We start from the raw sequence: 6,000 nt of genomic DNA, 5'->3' as shown, positions 1-6,000 counted from the left end.
GTGCCTCTCTCCTATAAATATTCTGCTCTTATCAGTAATCGTTAGGTAAAGACTGGAATAAGGGTACTGTTTAATAATGGCAAATAAGCCAGAATGCCTTTTTAATTTCCTAATTTGTCTGGCAAACATCCTTGGAGTGATAGCGAGCATATTGAGAGTGATTGATTTTCTGTGAATGGCACTGCTATCTCTTAGTTCACCTTTAAATTGCCCTATTTGATGGGAATTAAAAACATATATTTGTTTGCTTAGGTTTTATCTGCCAGGATGAATGTGTGCGTCTTTTAGGAATGTTCTTGACATTCGAGAGCTCACTTAGAATGATGGGTGTATCATAGAGGTTACAATGGAAGCATTGGTGGTAGTCAAATATCCACCATCCTTCCTCTTCCAGATGGCTTACAGCTACCTGACAAGCTTGGCTTGATCAACCATGTTTTTGAGAGAGAGGAAACTCACTGAAATTTCTCCAGGAACCTCCTGTTGCCTCCTAATAACCAAGTTATCAAGCTGTTGGATGTTCCCTGCTTCCAGGGTTGTGTATGGAGGAAGACAAATCTGTAGCGGGAGAAGGACACAGAAGCAGATTGAGTAATCCACCTCTCCAACCACCACCAAGAACTGGGTGGCCTGAATGATGCTTGCAAAGGATAGTCAGTGGTCAGGGAAGACAGGAGTTGTTTTCTAGCAACAGGTTCTCCAGCCAAGTGGGCTTGAAGTTACTGGTGATCAGCTGATTAGTGCTGACCAAGCTCTGCTTTCTACGTGGGGTGGCTGCACTATGGAGTGCCCCATGGAGAAAGCAGGAGATCAGCTGATCCCAGTAAGTTTGAAAGCACCTATCAGGTGCTAGGTACTGACTTCAAGCTCCGCTTTCCAGTGGGAGTCACTGCACTACAGAGTTCACCATGCAGAACTCAGGAGCACAGCCTCTCATGCCAGTGCTCAACCAAGGCTTCCAACTGGGCACTGGCAGCTGTGTCTCTACCTGCCCCTCACCTGTCATCACATATGGCACATGGCTTGGGGGAAATGGCCTTGCAGGCTAAATTGGGCCCTATGAGGTCTGTGGGGCTGGAGGTTTCCCATTACTGTTTTAGATCCATTCTAGACTAGACAAGAGCTGAACTACTGAAAATTACGGCAAACTGACTCTATGCTGAAAGCAGGGAACATGAATGTTCCATCCCACACTAACTATGCTCAAGCAATTTCTTAATGGGGAAAGCTGTCCTCTGGTGTTATCTGGATTGCAGTTCTTAGAAATATTGAAATATGCGCCAGCGTTTGCCTCTTCCCTCTGAAAAGGCACTTTGTGCATGTAACAAAAGTGGAACATCATTCTGTCTTCTAAATTTCTGGCAGTAATGAAATCAGTTGAAACTTCTTTCTTTCTGATCTGTTAAACAACACAGCTATTGAAATGTTCAAGCAGTTTGTCTGAAGTGTATCCTCCAAGGTGTTTGCTTTTCAGAACTGCGCCAGAGCAGGGAAACTGCGGAGAAATGGAAGGTAGGGGAAAGATTAAGTATCCTTTAAAGAAATTTCCTTCTCCTAAAGCGGCTTTTCATTTATAAATCATGGTTGGGGTTCAGTTACACACACTTGTGGGTGGTTTTGAGCCTCTAGCGGTATTTGTGCTAGGTGTGAATGCCATTCCTGTGGGATTTATCTATTTCTTGGTTTTATATACAACCTTCACCTCCAAAGAGCTCAAAGCAGTGTGCATAGTACTCCCATCCTCATGTCATCCTCACAACAAACCTGTGAGGCAGGTGAGACAGTGACCAGGTCCAAAATCACCCAGTGAGCTTCATGGCCAAGTGAGGATTTGAACCCGGGTCTCCCAGATCCTAGTCAAACTCTCTACCACTGTGCCATGCTGGCTAAAAGTATGTTATAGCCAGTGTAGGTTTCATATTAGCACTGCAAACTAATTGGAACCAAATGGGATCTAGGCCTCAAATGCAAAAAAAATAAAATAAAGCCCCTAGTGGTAGAACTACTTATTAAAAGAACTACTATACTTATCATGCTTTTCCTCTAAAATTATGTGGTGATGAGGGTGTGTGTGCATGGGAGAGCTGTGGAGCAGGAGAAGGTGCTTAATCCTTCTCCCACCCATCAATTCTCTCCTGCAAATGCTTCGGAGGCCATTCTCCACCCCAAATTTCCTAGCTGGGCTCCAAGATCATAAGCAAGCCCTATGGGTATCTAATCCGCAGAACCAACTTTAAAGAGATCCACATATGGTAGACTTTATTCTCTGAGAACTATAGTTGGCACATTTCATCATTTGGATGCTAGAAGATACCCCAGCTTTCCTGGGGAAGAGCTCATAATGAAGGCTGAGGCATTTGTAGTAACTTTACATGCAAAAAATCATTCTGCAGCAAGTTCTTCATCTTTCTAAAATACCTTTTGTGTGAAAGGTGCAAGGAAGTTGGTGAAGGTTCCTAATGATGATGATTGATGGATTGGTTAAACAGCCCCATGATGGCAGCAGAGAGTAATAACAAGAGAGAGAGAGAGAGAGAGAGAGAGAGAGAGAGAGAGAGAGAGAGCGCTTTTGACAAGTCAGAGCAGTGCATGAGTCAGGCTGTCTTTTTGCGTGTGATAGATCAAGTAGCAGCTTTGTGGGGTGGTTTTCAGGGAAAGAGCTCGGGGAGAAACGATCACACACACCCTCTCCCTGAAGTGAAAAACAAGAAGACCAGGAGATCCAGACACAGCTTCTATCAGACAGTTGTTAGGGGCACAGAAGTATCTCTCTGAACAATAGTCTAGGGTGAAGGAAGCTGTAGTCCAGCAACATCTGAAGGGCAACAGATTCCTCACCCTTGCAGTAGAGGAGGAACTAGCTCCCCCCTTTGGTGATCCCTCGTAGCCGAGTAAGATTGTCTTCCATAAACACAGTTTTAACAATGAGTCCGTAAGTGACTGTGGAGGCCAATTCTGGATCCACACGTCCTTCCACAGTGAGGACATTGGTTTCTGGGCAGGAGTTGATTACAGTGTGGATTTGCCAAGCGTGCCTTCCTCTTAGCATGTTTCTCCCTTGCGTCCTGAGTTTGAGTGTCTTCAAAGCCCATGACACCTTTGGTAAAGGCTGTTTCCTTGCCAAGAAAGCACTGCTACAGGAACAAGCACAATGATTCATTGAGGCATATGACCATGGGGAATTCAAAATAATCTACCGTAAGGTTCTCCACCTACCCTAAGGATGTGGCCACCACGTGTGAAGCAAAGCAAATTGAGGTCATATGGTACTAGGGACTGCCTGGCTAAATCCATTCCCCATAGAAGTAAAATATCCTTTAATCAGCTTACAGAGCACAAGGAAGAAGGAAAGCTTGTGTTTGGTTTCATTTAAAATAAAAATAAAAAGCAGCAGCTCTGCAAGAAGCCTAGATGGTTCTGGTTTTTGCTAGCAGCAGATGGCTCTCGTTTTGGAAGGGGTTATGGCAGTGAAAACGTTCAGCAGCTGCCTGAGAAAGGGCCCTAATTGGAACAAGGGGATTAGGGAGTTTAGCTTTTTAAATGTTCCTTTAGGGCACTGTGTTTTTTAATACTTGCTATCTGCCTGAGGAGGCAGAGTATACATAGGGGGAAACGTTCAGTCTCTCCTGCTTAGCTAACAGAGGCAGAACCTCAAGGAAGAAGAATAGCGCATTGGAAATGGTGCATTAGAAATGAAGTAAGGGAGGACAGGCGGGAAATTACCACTGAAGGTGTGAGATCCGTCACCATCCACTCTCCATCTGAGCAGCTTTTTTGCTTTGTAAGTGCTAGGTCAGAGCTTCTGGACCTCTTCTTCACTCCCAAGGGTTTTTATTTCAGCAAATCAGAAGACCATCATTATCACCGCTGCCCCAAGTTTAAATGGTGGCATAGATAGTTCTCTCATTTAGATGACGAAATGCATCTCACTATCAAAATCCCTGTCATTTGCAACGCAAAGTCCTGCTGTCTTTAGCTGGACTTCCTGGTATACAGCCTTGAAAGCAGGGGCGGGGACATTTTTTCCACCCCAAGGGCCACATTTCCTTCAGGGCAAACTCCTGAGGGCCACATGCCAACAGTTTGTGGGGCCAGAGGCAAAAGTGGCTGCCACGAAAATTGCAAGTTTTACCTTTGTACAGTTGGCTGTTTCTTTATACAGTTACACACAACTTCTTTATCCTCTCGTCCTCTTAAAGAAGAGGCATGATCAGCTTCCAAAGACGCAGGCCAGCCAGGAGAAAACACTCAGGGTGTGAAGCAGGGCCCCTGAGGTGTGTGGTCTATAGAGTGTTCCAAGGGCCAGAGAGAGATGCCTGGAGGGCCACATTTGACTCCTAGGCCTGAGGTTCCTACTCCTTGCTTCAAAGGGATGTTTTCGTGCAACTGTTTTAGAATACATTTTAAAAGGGAGGGACTATATTTTGTGTACAACATGCTTTGTTTCATTTAGTTTAAAATTATTTCTGATTATTAATTAAACTACTCTGAAATATTAAAATATTTGAAACCAGTTTTGAACACTTTGATTTTATACTTTCCCTTTAAAATAAAATTTTAAAAAGTGTTCTTTTAAATTTTGCATATTTGCATCAGTGAGCCAAGACCTTCAAGCCTTTATTTGGACCATAAGGACAAGATCTTCCCCAAATACAGTTTTCCATTTTATAAAACTACTGGCTGACCCTCCAAAGATTCTATCATACAATGAGAAAGAGCCCAGCCATAAGCAATCATTATTGAAAGCAGGGAAGGGAAGCTGTGGCTCTTCCTAGGCTGCTGGGCTCCGTTTCCCACCGTTCCTGATCACTGGCCATGGCAGCTGAGGCTGATGCGAGGTAGAGTCCAACTACATCATGTGCCCTATCCCTGATATATAAAGGCAGGATGGAGACAGTACTGCTCCAGGAGAGTCAGAAGCCTAAGGAGGGTAAGAAATGGGCTAGAACCTCACTTGTTCTGTGATCAGCTTTTGTGGAAGGTAGCAGGGAAGTTGCCAATGCATGCAAATTAATATATTCAGGGACTAAACAATTAATCAAAATGGATGCTTTGTATTCATCAGGGTGCTATGGCACAACTCTCCAGAGAATGCAGTCGTTTTGTGTGTGGGCGCATACATATCTTTGAACCAGGAAAACTACATTGCAGAGGTCATGGTTTAATGTAGGGTAAGTCACACATGATTTGAAAAGCAGCTATCTGACTATTTGATTGTATGATTTTTATGACATGGAGCAGACCGTCTCTCTCTCTCTCTCTCTCTCTCTCTCTCTCTCTCTCTCTCTCTCTCTCACACACACACACACACACACACACACACATCATATACACTGGAAGAAAATTGAGCAGACTGAATTATCCCCACTGCTCCTGTTGATTATGCTGCCAAAGGCAGATGAAACTTGGCTACACAGCATCCTGTGGTCCTCAGTACTTCACAAAAATGGGACAAATGGAGGGCAATAGCACTTTCTGTTCTTTCTATTTTCACTTCAGTTCATATATCCCTGAATTTATGGTTCACAATACTCCAAGATAGTCTACAGACTGGAGGATCCCCAAAGTGAATACTGCATATTATGCGATATAAAGTCAGTGCTGTCAAAAGAGGAAATCCAGCTAAAACAGGTGAAATGAATACTCCACTGTTACAGCATGTAGTTGAAACACTTGCCAAGGCAGCCAAATATCAAACATGTACTAAGGGACCTCACACAGACATAAATCCCAGTCTTCCATAAAGCAACAATGCTTCCTGGCTTGTAATCCAAATGTGCATACAGAAACCAAATCCTGCAAAAGGGCATGGTGAATTATTTTCAAGTAAACAGTTAATACTAATTTTCTGGGGACTCAAATTAAATTAATGTCCAGATGGTACATTATGGCAGCCAAAATACGCAGAGCTAATGCAACATATTCCCTATAATGCGGGAAAGGCGATGGACAGATCAGTTTTCTCTGTCACCTTTGGTGGGCATGCCTGGACACACAGGG

The sequence above is a fragment of the Podarcis vaucheri genome (genome assembly GCF_965113315.1).
Source record: "Podarcis vaucheri genome assembly, chromosome: 1".
In the NCBI taxonomy this organism is placed as follows: domain Eukaryota; kingdom Metazoa; phylum Chordata; class Lepidosauria; order Squamata; family Lacertidae; genus Podarcis; species Podarcis vaucheri.
Note: the sequence above shows the minus strand (reverse complement) of the source record.